Genomic DNA, 23,821 nt, shown 5'->3' on the forward strand with positions numbered 1-23,821 from the left:
TTACATGGTATAATCTCATGATACTTAGTAGGAGCAGCTGCCTTCACGATCACGACAGTAAACAACCAACATACGTTAATAACCATTCTGTCTCCACATAGCCATTCTGTTTTTGACTTTCAGTACAATATTCATATACATGAGCTAGTCAACACTTTATTATAAATTAAACTTTGTGTAGATGGTTTTGCCCAACTGTGGGCTAATGTAACTGTTCTGACCATGTTTAAGGTGAATGAGGCGAAGCTCTGATGTTCAGTAGGTTAGGTGTATTCAATGCATTTTCAACACACAATATATTCAACTTACATTTATCGGGATATAACCCCATGGTAAGTCGAGGAATCTCTGTTGGCAGTCGAGGAATATCTGTATTTCAAAGATAAACTCTTATTCTATAAACTTGACTATTCCTAAATCTAAGTGATTCCGTAGGAGTTGAGAATTTTTATGGTTGCTTACTTTAAAAACAGGGCTTCCCTGGTGGCTCAGTGGTAAAGAATCCGCCTACCTATGCAGGAGACTCAGGTTCGATCACTGGGTTGGGAAGATCCCCTGGAGAAGAAAATGGCAACGCACTCCAGTATTCTTGCCTGGAAAATTCCATGGACGGAGGAGCCTGGTGGGTTATGGTCCATGGGGTCACAAAGAGTTGGACATGACTGAGTGACTGACAACACTAATACTTACTTCAAGGACACTCCTTGGTGATGATTAAATTAATGCAATAACAACATAATACCTGGCATACAGTAGGTTCTGGATAAATGATGGCTATTAATATTATTGCCAAAATTATTGGTATTAAAAAATAAGTACAGAATAGGACATCTTAGGATCAGGGGAGGTGCAATGAAAAAGAACAGGGCTTTTCTGTACTACTTTGTTGACTTTGGCCCCAGATCAGGCCATCAGACTGTCTTCTGAGATCGAGGTAAGAAGGAAGTTTGGACGTGGTTTACAGAAGTCACGGGTTCACTAACAGTTAGACTCAGCCTGCCCAGGAGCCAGGTTAACATTAGGCACTCTGGTTTCAAGTGGTCAATGCTTAAGAGCAAGCACAGTAGTCTTCTTCCAAGCAAAAATACTGATCCATAAACCTAAATGTTACCTGAAAGAACTCCTACACTTCTCTATTTATTTTGCTGTAAAGAAAGACAAAACAGATTGCTGGTTTCTGGAAATTTTAAGGAGCTCACCCTAGGCTTCTGCGTGATTTCTTGACTAGTATAATAACAGGCCAAAGGAATTGGTTTCTGAAAGGTGGCGGAGTAGAAGAACGTGCGCTCATCTTCTCCTGTGAGAACTCCAAACTTACACCTCGCTGCTGAACAACTGTCGACAGGAGAATGTTGGATCCCGCCAAAAAAAGATACCCCACATCCAAGGGCAAAGGAGAAGCACCAACAAGACAATAGGAAAGGCGAAATTGCATTTAGAATCAAATGCCATACCTACCAGAGACGCCCGGAGGGCTCAAACAAAACCTTGTGTGCACCAGGAGACCCCACAGAGACTGAGTCAGACCTGCCTATGAGTGTTTGAGTGTCTCCTGCAAAGGTACAGGTCAGCAGTGGCCTGCCGCAGGGGCAGGGGCTCTGGATGCAGCAGACCTGGGTATGGCATAAGCCCTCATGAAGGAGGTCACCATTAATCCCACCATAGAACTACTAGAACTTACACAGGACTGGGGACACAGGCTCTTGGAGGGCACAAACAGAAACTTGTATGCACCAAGACCCAGAAGAAAGGAGCAGTGACCCCACAGGAGACTGACCCAGACTTGCCTGTGAGTGTCCAGGAGTCTCTGGCAGAGATATGGGTCAGCAGTGGCCTGCTGCAGGGTCAGGGGCACTGACTGAAGCAGTGCTTGCAGGGGACTTTTTGCAGGAGGTCACCAATATCTTCATTACCTCCACCATAGTTTGGCCTCAAGTCAAACAAGAGGGAGGGAACACAGCCCCACCCATCAACAGAATATTGGATTAAAGATTTACTGAACATGGTCCCGCCCATCAAAACAAGACCCAGTTTCTGCCTCAGTCAGTCTCTCCCATCAGGAAGCTTCTATAAGCCTCTTATCCTTAACCATCAGAGGGCAGACAGAATGAAAACCACAATCAAAGAAAACTAACCAATCTGACCTCACGGACCACAGCCTTGTCTAATTCAATGAAACTATGAGCCTTGCCGGGTAGGGCCATTCAAGATGGATGGGTCATGGTGGAGAGTTCTGACAAAATCTGGTCCATTGGAGAAGGGAATGGCAAACCACTTCAGTATTCTTGCCTTGAGAACCCCATGAACGGTATGAAAAGGCAAAAAGATAGGACACTGAAAGATGAACTCTCCAGGTTGGTAGGTGCCCAATATGCTACTGGAGGTCAGTGGAGAAATAACTCCAGAAAGAATGAAGAGATGGAGCCAAAACAACAACACCACCCAGTTGTGGATGTGACTGGTGATGGAAGCAAGGTCCGATGCTGTAAAGAACAATATTGCGTAAGAACCTGGAATGTTAGGTTCATGAATCAAGGTAAATTGGAGGTGGTCAAACAGGAGATGGCAAGAGTGAACATCAGCATTTTAGGAATCAGCAAACTAAAATGGACTGGAATGGGTGAATTTAACTCAGATAACCGTTATATCTACTACTGTGGACAAGAATCCCTTAGAAGAAATGGAGTAGCCCTCATAGTCAACAAGAGTCCGAAATGCAGTACTTGGATGCAATCTCAAAAACGACAGAATGATTTCTGTTCGTTTCCAAGGCAAACCATTCAATATCACAGTAATCTAAGTCTATGCCCCGACCAGTAACGCTGAAGAAGCCGAAGTTGAACGGTTCTATGAAGACTTACAAGACCTTCTAGAGCTAACACCCAAAAGAGATGTCCTTATCATTATAGGGGACTGGAATACAAAAGTAGGAAGTCAAGAGATACCTGGAGTAACAGGCAAATTTGGCCTTGGAGTACAAATTGAAGAAGGGCAAAGGCTAATAGACTTTTGCCAAGAGAATGCACTGGTCATAGCAAGCACCCTCTTCCAACAACACAAGAGAAGACTCTACACGTGGACATCACCACATGGTCAAGACCGAAATCAGATGGATTATATTCTTTTGCAGCTGAAGAAGGAGAAGCTCTATACAGTCAGCAAAAACAAGACTGGAAGCTGACTGTGGCTCAGATCATGAACCCCTTATTGCAAAATTCAGACGTAAAATGAAGAAAGTAGGGAAAACCGCTGGGCCATTCAGGTATGACCTAAATCAAATGCCTTATGATTATACAGTGGAAGTGAGAAACAGATTCAAGAGATTAGATCTGGTCGAGTGCCTAAAGAACTATGGACAGAGGTTCATAACATTATACAGGAGGCAGGGATCAAGACCATCCCCAAGGAAAAGAAATGGAAAAAGGCAAAATGGTTGTCTGAGGAGGCCTTACAAATAGCTGTGAAAAGAAGAGAAGCTAAAGGCAAAGGAGAAAAGGGAAATATATACTCATTTGAATGCAGAGTTCCAAAGAGTAGTAAGAAGAGATAAGAAAGCCTTCCTCAGTGATCAATGCAAAGAAATAGAGGAAAACAATAGATGGGAAAGACTAGAGATCTCTTCAAGAAAATTAGGGATACCAAGGGAAAATTTCATGCAAAGATGGGCACAATAAAGGACAGAAATGGTATGGACCTAACAGAAGCAGAAAATATTAAGAAGAGGTGGCAACAATACACAGAAGAATTACACATAAAATTATACACATGACCCAGATAACCACTAGGGTGTGATCACTCACCTAGAGCCAGACATCCTGGAATGCGAAGTCAAGTGGGCCTTAGGAAGCATCACTACGAACAAAGCTGGTGGAGGTGATAGAATTCCAGTTGAGCTATTTCAAATCCTAAAAGATGATGCTGTGAAAGTGCTGCACTCAATATGCCAACAAACTTGGAAAACTCAGCAGTGGCCACAGGACTGGAAAATGTCAGTTTTTTTTCCAATCCCAAAGAAAGGCAATGCCAAAGAATGTTCAAACTACCACATAATTGCACTCATCTCACATGCTAGCAAAGTAATGCTCAAAATTCTCCAAGCCAGGCTTCAACAGTACACGAACCATGAACTTCCAGATGTTCAAACTGGATTTAGAAAAGGCAGAGGAACCAGAGATCAAATCGCCAACATCCACTGGATACGGAAAAAGCAAGAGAGTTCCAGAAAAACATCTACTTCTGCTTTATTGACTACATCAAAGCCTTTGGTTGTGTGGAACACAGCAAACTGTGGAAAATTCTACAAGAGATGGGAATACCAGAACATCTTACCTGCCTCCTGAGAAATCTGTATGCAGGTCAGGAAGCAACAGTTAGAATTGACGTGGGACAACAGACTGGTTCCAAATTGGGAAAGGAGTATGTCAAGGCTGTATTTCGTCACCCTGCTTATTTAACTTATATGCAGAGTACATCATGAGAAATGCTGGGCTGGATGAAGCACAAGCTGGAATCAAGATTGCCAGGATAAGTATCAACAACCTCAGATACACAGACGATACCACCCTTGTGGTAGAAAGTGAAGAACTAAAGAACCTCTTGATGAAAGTGAAAAGGAGAGTGAAAACTTTGGCTTAAAACTCAACATTCAGAAAACTAAGTTCATGGCATCCAGGCCCATCACTTCATGGCACATAGATGGGGAAACAATGGAAACAGTGAGAGATTTTATTTTGGGGGGCTCCAAAATCACTGCAGATGGTGACTGCAGCCATGAAATAAAAAGACGCTTTCTTCTTGGAAGAAAAGCTTTGTCCAACCTAGAGAGCGTATTAAAAAGCAGAGACATTACTTTACCAACAAATGTCCTTCTCATCAAAGCTATGGTTTTTCCAGTAGTCATGTATGGATGTGAGAGTTGGACTCTAAAGAAAGCTGAGCACCAAAGAATTGATGCCTTTGAACTATGGTGTTGGAGAAGACTCTTGAGAGTCCCCTGGACTGTAAGGAGATCCAACCAGTCCATCCTAAAGGAAATCAGTCCTTAGTATTCATTGGAAGGACTGATGCTGAAGCTGAAACTCCAATATTTTGGTCACCTGATGTGAAGAACGGACTCATTTGAAAAGACTCTGTTGCTGGGAAAGATTGAAGGCAGGAGGAGACAGGGACGACAGAGGACGAGATGGTTGGATGGGATCACTGACTCAGTGGACATAAGTTTGAGCAAGCTCCAGGTGTTGGTGATGGACAGAGAGGCCTGGCATGTTGCATGCCGTGGTGTCCATGGGGTGCGTCCATGGGGTGGCAAAGAGTCAGACACAGCTGAGTGACTGAACTAACTGACTGAAAGAAATTGAAAGAATTCCCTTTCCTCAAACTCTGGTGGATAATCTTCCTAGGCTCCCATGCAGGCTGTTCTTACCTTCTCCCTCCTTTCTCCAGGCCTTCTGCATCATAGCGACTCCATGAGAGGTATCTGTTGTTGTTATTTAGTCGCTAAGTTGTGCCTGACTCTTTTGTGAGCCCCATGGACTCCTCCATCATGGGCTTGTCTAGGCAAGAATACTGGAGTGGGTTGCCATTTTCTCCTTTCCGGGTCTTTCCTACCAAGGGATCAAACCTCCATCTCCTGCACTGGCAAGCAGATTCTTTTCCACTTAGCCATCAGGGAAGCCCAAAGGTACCTGTGTTGTTGTTCAGTTGCTAAGTTGTGTCTGACTTTTTGACCCCCATGGACTGCAGCATACCAGGCTCCCCTGTCCTCCACTGTCCCCCAGCATTTGTTCAAGTTCATGTTCATTGAGTCAGTGATGCTATCTAACCATCTCATGCTCTGCTGCCCTGTTTTCCTTTTGCCAAGGTACCTGTATCCTTAGCCAATTTTTAATAGGTGACTTTTCCATCAGAAAAGGGTGGTATTACAATTAACGTGATCATTCAGTTGCATTTATTAATTTTTCTTAATGTCAGTAAACAAACTTTTATCATCTCTGTTACAAATCTCTAAATAAGGGGATGCTGTGTAGCCTGGTGGATAGCACACAGACTGTCAACCATAGGGCGTTATATCAAATTCTCCCCAGCCGTTTAACAACTCAGATCTTTGCTAGTTTCTCTTCGAGTTGCATCTGGAGGTGTCAGCACCACCTCAGAGTGATGTTGTGCAGGAATAAGAAAAATGCTGTGCTGGCTACTTCATGACCACTGAACAGATGGTACGTTTTCTGTTTTGTTTTTTCCCCCTTTTTCTAACCTCATCCTTTGTTCAATATTATTGAAGAACTAACAGTTTTTTCCTACCAAAGCATGTTGAGTCAAGATGCAGTTTTACAATCCAGACTAAAACAGAACAGTCAGGGAAGGCTGCTACACATCCTTGAGAACATGCTAACCTTTCAAAAAAAAACCAAAACCCTTACCCAGTGTGCATTTGTGGCTCTGAAATCTGGTAAATAATGTGTCGTTAATTAAAACCTCAGCTTCTTTGGGAAAGAACTGAACTTCCTTTGCCTTTTAAATTGGTAGACAAAGGAGTTCAGACCAAATTAAAGTGTTGGTAAGCCTTTGAAACATAAAACAAGTAAGATATTACCTCTAAGGACTAAATTATGCACTGATACTCTTTTGGGTTCTCACACAGGAATTTTAACTTTTTTTACTTTATTAAAAATCTAAGATATTTAGGCCATTAAATTTTATCTATGTAAGTTTGTTGTTCTTGTTTAATGAAGGTATCAGTGGTAGTCATTTCCCTCTTCCTCTTGAATTAGAATACCAGCTGTGGTGACTGTAACACTGTAGTCTGGGTTGATCCCTGGGGTTCCTTACCTACTGCTGTAGCCACAGCAAGGGTTTTTTTTTACCTTTCTTTCTGGAGCACATGTTTGTAAACCAAAGCTTGCTGACATTGAGTATCACCCAGGTTTTAGCTCTTGTCTTCACTATTATAGGGGCGCTACACGCAGGGTTGCCCTCTTTTCTCTACATCCTCAAAAACGCTGTTTTAATGGATTCTGTCTGATCTTCCTGAATCTTCTCTGGATCAGAATTAGCTTCTACTTTAATCTTCCCTTTAAATTCTCTTTACAGTTAAAGAAACTCCATGTGGCCTAGCCTGCGAACTTTGTCTTGGACTTTTTGTGCTTTGTTTACTTTCTTTGGCCACATTCCTTTTCATTGCTTTTGTTGTTGCTGATTTCTTCCCCCACTGTATCAAGTTCACTGATATTTCAGGCCTCTCATACTTGCTACTCCCTCTTCAAAGAATGCCCTTCTCTGGGTCTTCACAGAGCCACACTTCAACTCTTGGGTCTCAATCAGATACCACCTTTCCAGGTAGTCTCCAAATCTGCACCCTCTAGCTAAAAACTCATCATCACCCTTCCCCCAGGTCACTCGCCATCCCATTGAACTGTTCTCCTTCCTTGACAGCACCTACTGCTGTCTGAAGTGATCTTTGTCTTTAACCGTGTTTGTTGTCTGACTCCACACTCAGGAAGGTAAGCGCCATTAGGGCAGGAACCTGTCACTTCTGCTCTCCACAAAATCCCTGGTGTGTAGCACAGTTCCCATAGAGGCTTCATGAATAATTTCTTGAAGAAATAAGTGAATGAATCAATGACTGTCTTCATCCTCTTCTCCATCTACTTCAGTTCAGTTCAGTTCAGTCGCTCAGTCGTGTCTGACTCTTTGCGACCCCATGAAGTGCAGCACACCAGGCCTCTGTCCATCACCAACTCCCAGAGTCTACCCAAACCTATGTCCATCGAGTCGGTGATGCCATCCAACCATCTCATCCTCTGTCGTCCCCTTCTCCTCCTGCCCCCAATCCTACCCAGCATTACGGTCTTTTCCAATGAGTCAACTCTTCGCATGAGGTGGCCAAAGTATTGGAGTTTCAGCTTCAACATCAGTCCTTCCAATGAACACCCAGGACTGATCTCCTTTAGGATGGATTGATTGGATCTCCTTGCAGTCCAAGGGACTCTCAAGAGTCTTCTCCAACACCACAGTTCAAAAGCATCAATTCTGCGGTGCTCAGCTTTCTTCACCGTCCAACTCTCACATCCATACATGACCACTGGAAAAACCATAGCCTTGACTAGACAGACTTTTGTTGGCAAAGTAATGTCTCTGCTTTTAAATATGCTATCAAGGTTGGCCATAACCTTCCTTCCAAGGAGTAAGCGTCTTTTAATTTCATGGCTGCAATCACCATCAGCAGTGATTTTGGAGCCCCCCCAAAAAAGTCTGCCACTGTTTCCACTGTTTCCCCATCTATTTCCCATGAAGTGATGGGACCACATGCCATGATCTTAGTTTTCTGAACGTTGAGCTTTAAGCCAACTTTTTCACTCTCCTCTTTCACTTTCATCAAGAGGCTCTTTAGTTCTTCTTCCCTTTCTGCCATAAGGGTGGTGTCATCCGTATATCTGAGGTTAATTGATATTTCTCCCGGCAATCTTGATTCCAGCTTGTGTTTCTTCCAGCCCAGTGTTTCTCATGATGTACTCTGCATATAAGTTAAATAAGCAGGGTGACAATATACAGCCTTGACGTACTCCTTTTCCTATTTGGAGCCACCTATTTAATCTCACCAATTAATCAAGGTCCGTTTATTTCTCCTATAAATATCCTTCGAGACAACTCTAGTCCACAATGTCGTTTAAAACAGCAGTCCTCATTTTAAAAGTACGAGGCTACTTGTTATTAATAGAATTCCTCACGACTCTGCCCTAAGTTTCAGTGGCTAGTCCACTCCTCTGAATGATTAACCTGGATTTAGGTTAGAATCAATCAGTTTTGACCTCATTCAGTTCTGAGAGACATTTTGGTGAATAAGTGAGTGAGTGTGTGTGTGTGTGTGTGTGTGTGTGTGTGTGTTCGTGCGCATGCTTAGTCCCTTAGCCATGTTCGACTCTTTGCAATGCCATGGATGTAGCCACCCAGGCTCCTATGTCCATGGGATTTTCCAAGCAAGAATACTGGAGTGGGTTGCCATTTCCACCCCAGGGCATCTCCCCAACCCAGGGATTGAATCTGTATATCTTGCGTCTCCTGCATCGGCAGATGATTCTTTATCACTGGGCCATCTGGAGCTCAGGCATTAGCCCCAAAATATTGCTCAGTATTCTCAAGAGTGCCACCAGCCTCTTCGAGACAATACATTCTAGTGTAATCCCCCCCTTTTCATACCAGCCTGCTCCAGACAGTGAGGAGTCCAACCCAGACCCATTCCAGAATGGTTGTTAACTGATATCAAACCAAGTTAAACCCTATATGCAATAGATAAAAATAAATAAATAAATTTGGTACTTCTTGCTTTCCCATATTCTTCATTTTGAGCACCGTCTGTAGCAGTGTACCTCCTGAGTGGGATTCCAGGACCTGCTTTCCTAGATCTGGCACTTTCCAGCTGTTCATACCTTCATACCCAGAAGGTGGCTTTGGGAATACAGCCTTAAGACTGCAGGCTCTCCTCTCTCTGCAAGTCTCCTATCACAAACACTGCCTTATGGACGGTGTGCGCCCCCTAAATCACTTCAGTAGTGTCTGACTCTTTGTGACCCCATGGACTGTAGCCCACCAGGCACCTCTGTCCATGGGATTCTCCAGGCAAGAATACTGAGTAGGTTGCCATGCCTTTCTCCAGGGTTATGGACAGTATCAGATCCTGAGTGTTTGCCAGCCATTGATTTGATACATTCCTTTGTGCTGGACTAAAAGAACCCTCAGGGCCTCTTCTCCACCTCCAGGAGTCTTAATTATAATAGCTTTTTAAGATAACCATCCACTTCGGTGTGTCACCCACAGGAATGAGAGGAGAGGTTAAAATTCTAGACCAGGTAAGAGGTGAAGGAGAGTCAACAGGTTGAGACTGGTGCTTCTGATGAGGAGCTTGTTGAGCAGCTCACATTCTGCTGGGTCTGTGGCCAAGGACTTCTCCCAGCTCTCGAGAACTGAATGAAAAAGCGACTTGAGCACCGTTTTGGGGGCAAAAAAGTAAAATGATCCACTTGAGGCTTTAGATTTCCTATGGTGATTTCTAAACGTCTACATTCCCGATTGTTCTCTCAGCTTTTCAGCCATTTTCCCCCCCGGAAGGCTCTCTTTGTCTCTTCCCACACCCGTTTCAGTGATAGTTTCTCTCCACGGCTTACTCAATCTGCATGCAGTTGCTCTCTCCCTGCCCCGTTTGTGTTTTCCTCATTCCCTTACCTGCTCTACCATTAAAAAAAAAAAAAAAAAAAAAGATCCCTCTTTTGGAATCTGTTATGTGTATAATGGACATACCACCTCAAAAATATTCCCTTCAGGAATAGAATAGAGGGAAAAACAGGAGGAAAAATGTTCAAAGAAGCTTGGATCTGTTTCTCATCTTCGCTTGTGTGGCAAAGAGAAGGACAGAGTCCAGGCTCTCCCTCTCTACAAAAAACCTACTCACCCTGGAGGTCTGCTCATCTTCCTTGATGGATTGGAGCCTAATTGTCTGTCTCAAGTCATTAGGCTACTAGATTGTTAGTGTACCTTTTATTTATGCTCTTCTCTATTAATATCAACCATAAGAAAAACAATGAAATTACCTATATTCTTTGTTATTATAACCTCCTCTAATCTTTAATTAGGTCATTAACTTTTTGCTATCATGAAAAAGGGTAGTGTAAAATATCAATATATTAAAAGATGAAGAAAGCTATTGCATCTTTTAATTAGGCATTCAGTGGGTATTTTGACAAAGAGAAATAGAAGATTTTGTATAAAATTAATTGATTCAAGTATAACTTTTCACACAAATGAAATGAAATGTGTAATTTCAGCTTTTTGAATGAAAAAATTGAAGATTGAAAATGAAAAATTCAAACCTCTTTGAGGTTTGAATAATAAACTATGTGTGGTGTGATTGTAAGATGGCATCTCAACTTTTCTAGAAAGCATGAAAAAATGCAGCTGCATTTTTTACCACAGTAACATTACAATCACTTGGTCTGTTGAAATTACAAGTCAAGAAGAAGCCTCTTGTCTCTGCATATAGATGTGAAGTCTGTGGAATGGCACTATATTTTTTCAAGCTATTGAAGATGGGCTCGTTGCTAAACAGATACAGGTTACTATTTAGTGAGGTTTAGTTAGTGTGATAATGAGGATCCAAGGGGGAATTTTCCAAGACAGTTGAGTTTTAAATACACAACGTGAACTTAGCTGGAAAGAAGCATAGACATAAAAAAACAGGAGCTAGTACAGTGTTCTAACAGCACAGTGGTGAAAGGTAGCAAGAAATGAATAGTGAATGCAAATGTGAACCAATTCAGCCCAGAGCAGTACTCAGATTTCTCTAATTAAGGTTCAAATAAAAAGGTGGGGAATCACTTATTTTTTGGAAACATAATGACTATGAAAACATAAATAATTTCTGGTGGAGAAAAACCCATGAGCTCTATTCTGACTTGTAGCTTAAAAGGCTGCTTTTCGTTTCGTGCCATTCGGATAATAACAGCTCCCATTACTTCATTCCTAGCAATGATAGTGAATTTAATATGCTATCTTATTTGATCTTGTTGAATGACAGACATTTTACATGAGGATACAGAAGTTTAGTGAAGTTAAGTAAGCTGTGCTGCAGCTTAGGAGGTGAAACCAGGACTCAAACCTAGGTCTTACCAGATGCCAGAGCACTTGCCCATCACTACTGCCCTGTGCTGCCCCTTGTATTGGCAGTTTGCAGGCAGTGAGAAGGACACAAGATTTTTTTCAACCTGCAAACAGATGTGTACAACACTTTTGTGAGCTCACTTGTGAAAAACTAAACCAAAGCAAAAATACGAGAGCATTAAGGTTTAAGAAAACCTAAACAAAGCCAGTGGAATTCACAGTCTGAGTTTTTGTCTCATTTTTTTGATAGGTAATGAAATACGGTTGAACTTGGGAGCCTCTCAGAAAAGTGGAGACATTCTTGGGAAGAAATATGCAAAACACAATAATCCTTTGGACTGTCGTTCTTATAAAATATAGCAGTCTCTTTCAGACAGCAACAACAATTAGTCATGACTTACACATTCTTCTTAAGATATATCAGAGTCCTTTTAAAGTTCCAAAATGTAATACTCAGCACAGAAATAGAGTAACAGATGTTATAACCAAATTAAGGGTTCTTCCCAGACATCTTTTATTGACATTAGAGTGGTACAGAGGCACACTAAAGCCTTTGAATAAAGTGCTACACTCTCAACCTGAGGATTTGGTAGAAAATAACTTCTGAAATTGATGTTTCAATTTCAACTGCTTGTGTAGGGGCTGAATTGCTTCAGCTGTGTCCGACTCTTTGCAACCCCATGGACTGAGGCCATCAGGCTCCCCTATACGTGGGATCCTCCAGGCAAGAATATTGGAGTGGGTTGCCATGACCCTCTCCAGGGGATCTTCCCAACCCAGGGATGGAACCCAGGTCTCTTAAATCTCCTGCATTGGCAGGCAGGATCTTGACTACTAGCACCACCTGGGAAGCCCTCAATTTCAATTATTCTATTCAAATTGATGCTTCTAACAAGTGGCTTTCTAGTTAATGAATATGTTTACAGATATTTTAATTCTTTCTTAATACCTTCTTTCTACTCTGTTCTCAAATTTATCACATTTCTGCAATAATTTGCCTATTGTCTCCCTCCCTCACTAGACTGTGAGCCATTGAAGTGCAGGCGCTGTGTGTAAACCTTCTTTGTATATCCAGGTCTTGATAATGCCTGGTAACAAGTAGACACTGAAATTTTTACTTTTTGAAGCACATAACATAGAAGAGTTTTTCAACCTCAGCACTGTTGATACTTTGGGTCATATAATTCTTATTGGGGGGGTGGGTGCTGTAACATACATTGTAGGATCTATAACTGCACTCCTCACATCTACTCACTGGATGCCAGTGGTCCCCACCCACCTACCCAAAATATCTCCAAAAGTTTCCATATGTCTCCTGAGGGGGACGAGGAATCACCCGCAATTGAAAACCACTGACAGACAAGAATGCACACACATGCACAGATAGAAACATGATGCTTTTAATGTATTAATATATTTTTTCAAATTTCTTTGATTAGGCAACAAGTACACAGCATACAAGAATCTAAAGTATGAAAGGATATATAATAAAAGGTAAATTCCTCTCCCTCTTCCATCTCCCAGTCAGTTTTTTGTATATCATTCTAGACCTGAAATATCCAACAGATGCCACTAACTCGTGATTGTTGTGAACTTAAGCTGTGACTTGTTCTAACTGAGATGTGCTAAGTATAAAATTTGTGATGGATTTTGAAGACTAAAAAAGTGCAAAATATATCATTAATAATTGTTTTACATTTACATGTTAGAATGACAATATCTTGGATATACTATGTAAAATAAAATATATAATTAAAATTTATTTCACCTTTAATAAAGCCATTTTACCACAGCTACTAGGAAATTTTAAATTACATATGTGACTTACATTATATTTTTGTTGTATGGTACTTTCAAATAAACTTTCTGTGGAGCTATAAACATGCAGATATGCATATATAATGATAAACTTTAACATGTATACATTGTTTTATTTTATACTTAGCATAAAAATTGCATATGGTACTTAGTAAATACTTAATAGATACTCACTGATTGAATCAATAAATAATTGAGTGATTATATGTATACATATACAATTGACCCTTGAACAACTAGGAGGTTAAGTCCAAAATCTGTGTGTATTTTATACTTGACTCTCCAAATATGCTTGCTATTCCGCTGAATCTGAGGTCCCACATCCCCTCATTCAACCAGCCTTAGATAGTGTAATACTGTAGTATTAACTGTTGAAAAAAATTCACATATAAGTGGACTCAAACAATTTGAATCCATATCACATCTGCATACTTCATTTTATTCGAATGATACAAATATTTTATTATGATCTTCATTTATTTCATCTGTAAAATGGGCATAATAACAATATTGTTGTGAAAATTAAGTATTTATATAAGAACTTAGAATAATACCCATCAGATTACTATAATCACATATCATTACCCTTCCCTTCTTTGTTATCATTATTGTTTTTGTTGTTACTATTTTTTTAAGTAACTTTTTTAAAGATGAGGAAACCAAATATCAGGGAGGATAATGCCCCTAGGTTACAAAGCTGGCAGCTTGGCTGGTCAAAGCAGGAACCTTGCGCTTTGACTTACAAATTCATGCACTCATCTCCATCTCATGATGCCTCATTATAGTCATTTAAAAACACACAAAAAGAAAGCATGTACTGCACAGATCCTGTTTTTAAATTCCATTACCTTGTATCCAGTATCCTTGCCTGGAGAATCCCATGGACAGAGTAGGCTGGTGGGCTATAGTCCACATGACTGAAGTGACTGATCACCCAAACACGCACCTTATAAAAGGTACCAGCGCTTCCCAGATGGCACTAATGATAAACAATCTGCCTGCCAATGCAGGAGATGTAGGAGACATGGGTTCAATCCCTGTGTTGGCGAGATCCCCTGGAGAAGAAAATGACAACCCACTCCAGTATTCTTGGCTGGAAAATTCCATGGACAAAGGAGCCCCATGGGCTACAGTCCATTGGGCCACAAAGAGTCGGACACAACTAACTGACTGACACACACACATAAAAGGGACCAAGAATCTTAGAATATTGTCTACCTCCACTTCAGGATTAGGAAAGTACAAATCTGAAATATTTTGATATACCAGTAAGGATGTGCTCAAAAACTGGATATGCAGGAGCTTTGTGTACATTTCTGAAACTTTCAGGTAAATTTCCAGTAATTTCAATTATTTCAAAATATGAAGTCTAAAAAAATAGTAAAAACAATGAGGAAATTTTGTTTGGAATGTCAAAACACATATCTATGTAATTTATGGGTTAAAGAATTTATAGTGGAAGTTGATATTTAGAATTGAATGAAAGGAATTTACTTATCTAAATCTGTGGGATACAGCCATGATGGCAGTTGGAAGGAATTACAAAACTTTTAAAACTTATGTTAAAAATAGCATAAATATAATGGGACAAGTGGATATTATGTACCTCCAAATGTGATGCATTTAAGAAAGACATTATATCATCTTTTTAGTATTTTTGTCAAAAATATTTCAACTGCTTCTAATTGTGAGGAAGCAGTCAGACAAACTGAAATTGTGGACATTCTACAAAACACCTGGGCTAGATGCTTAAAAATGGTGGTCATGAAAGTCAAAGAAAAAAACCCAGAACCCACTTTTAGGTTAAAAAAAAGAAACAACACCTTTTTTTACCTAGAGTAAAAGAGGCTAGGGTAACCTATCACCTAAATGCAATGCTTGATCCTTGTTTGGGTCTTGAATTAAACAAACAAAAAGCTATAAACGTTATTCAGACAACTGGGGAAATTTGAATATAATATTACTACATAGTATTAAATTTCTTGATTGTGATAATGGTATTATGTTTGTGTGGAAGAGTATTTTTATTCTGTAAGGGTGACATATGACATGAGCAATGATATAGATAGAAAGATGATAGAACAGTGTGACAGATGTTAGCACTTGGACTAGAGGAGGAGTACTCTGATTTTTTTGTTTCTTTAGTGGCTTAGTCATGCCTGACTCTTGCGACCCCATAGATTATAGCCCACAAGGCTCCTCTGTCCATGGGATTTTCCAGGCAAGAATACTGAAGTTGGTTGCCATTTCCTTCTCCAGGGGATCTTCCAGGCTCAGGAATCGAACCTTCATCTCCTGCACCGCAGGTGAATTCGTTACCACTGAACCACCTGGGAAGCCCTGATGTGCTGTGCTGTGCTTAGTTGTTCAGTCATGTCTGACTCTTTGCAACCCCATAGACTAGCCCACCAGGCTCCTCTGTCCATGGGATTCTACAGGCAAGAATACTGGAGTGGGTGGCCACGCCCTCCTCCAGGGGATCTTCCCAACCCAGGGATCAAACCCAGGTCTCGTTGCAGGCAGATTCTTTACCGTCTGAGCCACAAGGGATGGTCCAAAGCCCTAAGAGTTGAGTGTTAGTTATATTGTGAGGTTTTTATTGTTTTTATTGTTTTTTATTTTCTCATTATCTCAAGCTTTAAAATTTAACAAACATTTGTTAAGCTCTATGTGCTGAGAGCATAAAGATAAATAAACAAGGCTCTCTTCCCCAAGAAATCCTAGTTTTGTGGAAGAGTTAACATGATCATTGCTGCAGTACCTGCTGATAGTATAGATGCTAAAAAAGAAATACACAAAATAAGGAGGAAATTTTGTTAACAAAAGTTATTATTGCTATAAAAGCTCAAAAATAAAGAAAAACTTAGAAAATTAAATTCTTCTATGGCATCACCCAGAGATAATTTTGTCAACATTTTGCTGATTGATTTCCTTTCAATGCTCTTACTGTGCATTTCCCGTTCTTCTTTCTCACTGTCACTCTCACGCTCTCTCTTTCCAGTGGAGAATGGAAATACTAAATTGAAGTCACATTGTATTTTCAGTTTTGTTCTCTGACTCCTCCACTCACTATATCATTGTAGAATCTTTTCCATGACATTATATTTTTTTGAAATGTCCATTTTAATGGCTTCACAGTATTCAATTACATTGTTGAAGATTTTGACCATTTCCAAATATTGTCTATTGTAAATAGTTATAATTAGGAAATGATTCAGAGAAAAAGTGTCTAAATGTCAAAGGAAAATGCTACTGTTAGTTTGAAAATGGGTAATTTTTTAAAAAAATAAATTTATTTATTTTAGTTGGGGGCTAATTACTTTACATTATTGTAGTGGTTTTTGCTCTACATTGACATGAATCAGCCATGGGTTTACATGTGTTCCCCATCCTGAACCCCCCTCCCACCTCCCTCCCCATCCCATCCCTCTGGGTCATCCCATTGCCCCAGCCCTGGGCATTTGTCTCATGCATCGAACCTGGAATGGTGTTCTGTTTCACATATGATAATATACATGTTTCAATGCTATTCTCCCAGAACATCCCACCCTCACCTTCTCCCTCAGAGTCCATAAGACTGTTCTATGCATCTGTGTCTCTTATTCTGTCTCGAATATAGGGTTATCATTACCATCTTTCAAATTCCGTATATATGCATTAGTATACTGTATTGGTGGTTTTTTTTCTGGCTTACTTCACTCTGTATAATGGGCTCCAGTTTTATCCATCTCAGTAGAACTGATTCAAATGTATTCTTTTTAATAGCTGAGTAATACTCCATTGTGTATATGTACCACAGCTTCCTTATCCATTCGTCTGCTGATGGACATCTAGGTTGCTTCCATGTCCTGGCTATTGTAAACAGTGCTGCGATGAACATTGGGGTACACGCGTCCCTTTCAATTCTGGTTTCCTCAGTGTGTATGCCCAGCGGTGGGATTGCTGGGTCATATGGCAGTTCTATTCCCAGTTTTTTAAGGAATCTCCACACTGTTCTCCATAGTGGCTGTACTAGTTTGCATTCCCACCAACAGTGTAAGGGGGTTCCCGAAAATGGGTAAATTTTTATATACTCCTTTCATTTATAATGTAGCATGTAACCCTTATCTAATTTTCCAGTTTATAATCCTTATCTAATTTTCTAGTTTATAATACTGCTATATTCATTTCAGTTCAGTCGCTCAGTTGTGTCCGACTCTTTGCAACCCCACGGACTGCAGCACGCCAGACCTCCCTGTCCATCACCAAATCCTGGAGCTTGCTCAAACTCATGTCCATTGAGTTGGTGACGCCACCCAACCATCTTATCCTCTGTCATCCCCTTCTCCTCCTGCCTTCAATCTTTCCCAGCATCAGGGTCTTTTCCAATGAGTCAGTTCTTTGCATCAGGTGGCCAAAGTATTGGACCTTCAGCTTCAGCACCAGTCCTTCCAATGAATATTCAGGACTGATTTCCTTTAGGATGGACTGGTTGGATCTCCTTGCAGTGCAAGGGACTCTCAAGCACCTTCTCCAACACCACAGTTCAAAAGCATCAATTCTTCAGCACTCAGCTTTCTTTATAGTCCAACTCTCACATCCATACATGACTACTGGAAAAACCAAAGCTTTTGACTAGATGGACTTTTGTTGGCAAAGTAATGTCTCTGCTTTTTAATATGCTGTCTAGGTTGGTCATAACTTTTCTTCCAAGGAGCAAGCATCTTTTAATTTCATGGCTGCAGTCACCGTATGCAGTGATTTTGAAGCCCTCAAAATTAAAGTCACTGTTTCCATTATTTCCCCTATATTATCTACTAGTGGCATTTTATACTGAAATAACAATGTAACTTATGTAAGCTTATATATTAATATTGGGGTTTCCCTGGTGGCTTAAACAGTGAGGAATCTGCCTGTAATGTGGGAGGCTCTCTGGATCAGGAAGATCCCCTGAAGAAGGAAATGGCAACCCACTGCACTACTCGTGCCTGAAGAATTCCATGGACAGGAGCCTGGCAGGCCACAGTCCATGGGGTCACAAAGAGGGAACACAAGTGAGCGACTAACATTTTTATCTTTTTACATATTAACATGAAATATTTGTTAAAAAATATAGTTCTCCACTTGATTTTTCAACTCCCAAAAGGAAATTTTAATGTAACAATGCATTTCAAGGGAAACATTTTGTATTATTAAAAATAATTTGCTGCATTTAAAAATTTTCTCCCTCTAACCTTTACCCCTCAAACTTCTCTACTATGGGTTTTATCCATTTAAATGAAAATGTCTTGTGGATTTATGTAAGCTTATTTGAAAAATAAACTACCTGAAAGATTTAACAGTTAAAGGTAAATTCACCCATCCTTTTGGGAAAAAGATGTAGTGTTGTTTGGAAAAGTTTAGAGAGGGAAGCCACGCTTATGCACCATTCACGGGGAGTAACAACAGAAGAAACTTTCTTATAGGATGATATAGCAATACCCATTAAAAATTTAAATATGTATAATCATGTTGCTGGAGCTTCCCCGGTGGCTCATGGGTAAAGAATCCACCTGTCAATGCAGATGTGGCAAGAGTCACAGGTTTGGTCCCTGGGTCAGGAAGATCCCCTGGAGAAGGGATTGGCAGTCCACTCCAGTATTCTTGCCTGGAAAATCCCATTGACAGAGGAGCCTGGCGGTCTACAGTCTGTGGGGTCACAGATATTCAGACAGGACTTGGCAACTGAACAACAACAACAATAGCCTTGTTGCTGTGGGCTGAAAGTTTATCTTCAATCATTTATATACTGAAACCCTAACCCTCAAAGGTGATGTTATTAGTAGGGGGGGGTCTTTCGGGGTTGGTGAGGTTGTGAAAATGGAGCCCTCCTGGACAGAATAAGTGTGTTTATATCGAGTTGGCCAAGAAATTCGTTCGAGTTTTTTCCATAAAAAAGAAATCTCACTGAGCTCCCAGCCCCTTGTGCTACAGCAGGATACAGTGAGTTCTGCAGTCAGAGAGAGTTGTCACGCTGATCTTGGACTTCTAGCCTCCAGAACTGTAATAAATTTCTGCTGTTTATAAGCCACCCAGTCTGTAGTATTTTATTATAGCATCCTGAACAAAGTAAGATACATGTTCTTATTCTTAAGATTTTCAAAATGCATACAGCAAACTTTTAATTGTCCTCAGGAGGCAAAGAATAAATGGATAATGAAAACATTAAATTCCACTGATTTACACACAAGCTTCGGTTCCCCACATCATTAAAGATTTTACTAAATCTTCTAAGAAATGGCAAAATGATGGATCACAGTGTGATCTTCTGCTTTACTCTAGCCCCAAACTGCTCTTAATAGACATGCTGATTAGTGAAATGGCTAAATAGTTAGCAGCAGTGAGACATAGTAGAAACAAAATGCTTGCATAATCCCCTAAAAGGACAATCAGTCACTAAATAATTAAGGTTGACTATGCAGTAGATGTAAATTATGCTTAACAAATCCCTTCTGCTCAGCCCTTTCATTATATCGTGCAAAATGGATTGTATGGAGGAAGTCTTTCCATAAATGGTTCATGGTGGAGGAGGTGCTAGAGTTTCAATGGGGATTCTAAATTAATTAAATGATCTAAATACAGAGAAGAGAAAAAAGATAATTAACAAGATACCAAGTGGCTGGCCAGTACTGAAGTCTCTAATCCTCTTGAGAGACTCCCTTTATGTTATCTTGAGTCCTGTAGAGAAATGGTAACAAATCAAATTGACTAGCTACATTCACAGAACACATTTATAATCATGTAAGTGTCCTTAGGTGAAGTAAATCAAAGCTTTTTACCTCACAGAGTCACAACTCACTATTTTCTTAATGAGCAGGACTTTCTATTGGATATTTTCAGCTAGTCCTCCCATTTTGAATCTCTGAAGACATGAAATGTGTATTTTAGCCTGCTAACAATTTCCTGGGCTTCCCTGGTGGCTCAGTGGTAAACTATCCACCTGCCAGTGCAGGAGACACAGGTTTGATCCCTAGGTCGGGAAGATCCCCTGGAGAAGGGAATGGCAACCCACTCCAGTATTCTTGCCTGGAAAATCTCATGGGCAGAAGAACCAGGCAAGCTATATAGCCCATGGGATCACAAAGAGTCAGACATAACCAGCGATTAAACAACAACAGTTACCTGCTACACTTCCTAAAATTTTTACCTTAAATATATCCAAAATATTACATATGTGTGTGTGTGTGTGTGTGAGAGAGAGAGAGAGAGAGAAAGAGGAAAATTGTGACAGTCCAGGAGTGGGCCAGGAAATTGGAAAAGTAAACTTACCTCAACTTCTAAGGTCTGTTTCCTCTAACATATGATGGTTGTTTATGTTCAAAATCCTAAAGTTTACGAGAAGAAATCAACATTGTCCTTTTGATGTTACTTTTTATATCAAGATTCATGTCTCTTATGTTTAAATCCAATTGCCAAGTTAGATGAAATTTATTTTATAGATACCATAGTGTCTGAAAGCATTTCATCTTCTCATTAAATTATTATGTATTTTAATTTATAATTGTAGTTGTTATTTTTAAATCAAATTCCTTGATGTAAAGTGTTACATACTTTTGGAGTATAATATTTTTCTTAGAAGTCAATCATTGCTATATTATCTTTCCTTTTCCTTTAGCAGACTCAACTTAAAAATTCAACAAAATTTATTGACAGCCAGCTACTCATCTTGCCTAGAGTAGGGACAGCTTCACGTAGTTCAGTTCTAGAAACCCCTCTATAAAGTGGAAATTCCTCTGTGATGACCTGGAGGGGTGGGATGAAGTGGGATGAAAGGCAGGCTCATGAGGGAGAAGATACGTGTATACTTACAGCTGATTCACTTTGTTGTATGGCAGAAACCAACACAACATTGTAAAGCAATTATCCTCCAATTAAAAATAACTTAGGGACTTCCCTGGTGGTCCAGTGGTTAGACATTCAGCTTCCAACGCACGGGACACAGTTCCATCCCTGGTCAGGGAACTAGGATCCCACACGTCATTGGGCAACTGAGCCCAAGAGCTGCAGCTAGAGAAAGCCCTAGAGCTTTTTCTGCAACAAAGTCCCAGCACAGCCAAAATTTTTAAATTAATTAAAATAAATAAAAATATACTGTAGAAACAAAAAAAAGATATATCTTTTCCTAAGAAAAATAAAGTGGAAATCTGTAAAGGAATCTCCATGCTCAAACAGAGGGTTACAATTTTATAACTTAAGTAATATTAAAGAACTTAACATTTTAAAAAGTAAAGAAAAATATGTTATGAACATCCAACAATTATAAACATGTTAAACTAGTAAAATTGAACTCTAAATTATGGAATTATAGATTTGATTGTTGGAAGGGACTTTATCAGTTTATCTAATTTAATCCCCTTATTTTGAAAATGAAAAAACTGAGGTACAAACAAGTGAAACAATTCTTTACAAAGTGAAAGTTGCTCAGGTGTGTCCGACTCTTTGTGGCCCCATGGGCTATACAGCCCATGCAATTCTCCAGGCCCGAATACTGGAGAGGGTAGCCCTTCCCTTCTCCAGAGGATCTTCCCAACCCAGGGATCGAACCCAGGTCTCCCACATTGCAGGTGGATTCTTTACCACCAGCTGAGCCAGCAGGGAAGCCCTTCTTCCCAAAGCTATACATATTATATAGTAGCAAAGATGAAGCTAGAAACTAAGACTTCCAGTTTAGTGCCACGTCCAATCCCAAAGAAAGGCAATGCCAAAGAATGCTCAAACTGCCGCACAATTGCACTCATCTCACACACTAGTAAAGTAATGCTTAAAATTATCCAAGCCAGGCCTCAGCAATACGTGAACCGTGAACTTCCAGATAGTCAAGGTTCTCTTAGAAAAGGCAGAGGAACCAGAGATCAAATTGCCAATATCCGCTGGATCATTAAAAAAGCAAGAGAGTTCCAGAAAAACATCTGTTTCTGCTTTTTGACTATGCCAAAGCCTTTGACTGTGTGCATCACAATCAACTGTGGAAAATTCTTAAAGAGATGGGAATACCAGACCACCTGACCTGCCTCTTGAGAAACCTGTATGCAGGTCAGGAAGCGACAGTTAGAACTGGACATGGAACAACATACTGGTTCCAAATAGGAAAAGGAGTATGTCAAGGCTGTATATTGTCACCCTGCTTATTTAACTTATCTGCAGAGTACATCATGAGAAATGCTGGGCTGGAGGAAGCACAAGCTGGAATCAAGATTGCCGGGAGAAATATCAATAACCTCAGATATGTAGATGACACCACCCTGATGGCAGAAAGTGAAGAAGAACTAAAGAGCCTCTTGATGAAAGTGAAAGAGGAGAGTGAAAAAGTTGGCTTAAAGCTCAACATTCAGGAAACTAAGATCATGGCATCCAGTCCCATCACTTTGTGGCAAATAGATGGGGAAACAGTGGAAACAGTATCAGACTTTATTTTTCTGGGCTCCAAAATCACTGCAGATGGTGATTGCAGCCATGAAATTAAAAGATGCTTACTCCTTGGGAAGAAAGTTATGACCAACCTAGATAGCATATTAAAAAACAGAGACATTACTTTGCCAACAAAGGTCTGTCTAGTCAAGGCCATGGTTTTTCCAGTGGTCATGTATGGATGTGAGAGTTGGACTCTAAAGAAAGCTGAGTGCCGAAAAATTGATGCTTTTGAACTGTGGTGTTGGAGAAGACTCTTGAGAATCCCTTGGACTGCAAGGAGATCCAACCAGTCCATCCTGGGGGAGATCAGTCCTGGGTGTTCATTGGAAGGACTGATGTTGAAGCTGAAACTCCAATCCTTTGGCCACCTGATGTGAAGAGTTGACTCATTGGAAAAGACCCTGATGCTGGGAAGGATTGAGGGCAGGAGAAGAAGGGGATGACAGAGGATGAGATGGTTGGATGGCATCACCAACTCAATGGACATGGGTTTGGGTAGACTCTGGGAGTTGGTGATGGACAGGGAGGCCTGGCGTGCTGTGGCTCATGGGGTGGCAAAGAGTCGGACTCGACTGAACTGAACTGAACTGACCACCTGATATGAGTAGTGTACAATTTATATCCCCCCCAAAACTTTAACCTCAAAAAACAAATAGAGTAAGAAATAATACATAAGTAAGTAGATGCTGATATATTATAAAAATAGCATGTAAAACATGGTTATTTACCTAATAACTATGTTAAACCAACTGTGTTAATAAAGTATATTAGACAGCAATGATTTAGGTTATGGCCATCTTAAAATTTAAAACTACTTTATAAATTTCTTGTCTTTCAGTAATCTTCTAGGAGCAAGAGGTAAGAAGTTTTTTAACCAATCACTTGATAGCCTTCGCAAGACATTAGAGCAGTCAATAATACTTAC

The 23,821-nt window shown here is 40.3% G+C and overlaps 2 protein-coding genes across 2 annotated transcripts in view; one reads left to right on the plus strand and one right to left on the minus strand.

The window, feature by feature from the left end:
- The window catches only part of LOC145506080 (liprin-alpha-1-like), a 117,136-nt gene that overhangs the window by 13,138 nt on the left and 80,177 nt on the right, over positions 1 to 23,821 (plus strand). The window lies entirely within an intron of this gene.
- LOC145515753 (uncharacterized) overlaps positions 19,506 to 23,821 on the minus strand; it is a 56,598-nt gene continuing 52,282 nt past the window's right edge. Inside the window, exon 5 of the mRNA XM_081517103.1 lies at positions 19,506 to 20,163. The gene's annotated coding sequence lies outside the window, so the exon portion shown is untranslated. The remainder of the gene's footprint in view (positions 20,164 to 23,821) is intronic.

Source organism: Giraffa tippelskirchi, chromosome 1 (assembly GCF_054371585.1).
Source record: "Giraffa tippelskirchi isolate mGirTip1 chromosome 1, T2T-mGirTip1v1.2.pri, whole genome shotgun sequence".
In the NCBI taxonomy this organism is placed as follows: Eukaryota; Metazoa; Chordata; class Mammalia; order Artiodactyla; family Giraffidae; genus Giraffa; species Giraffa tippelskirchi.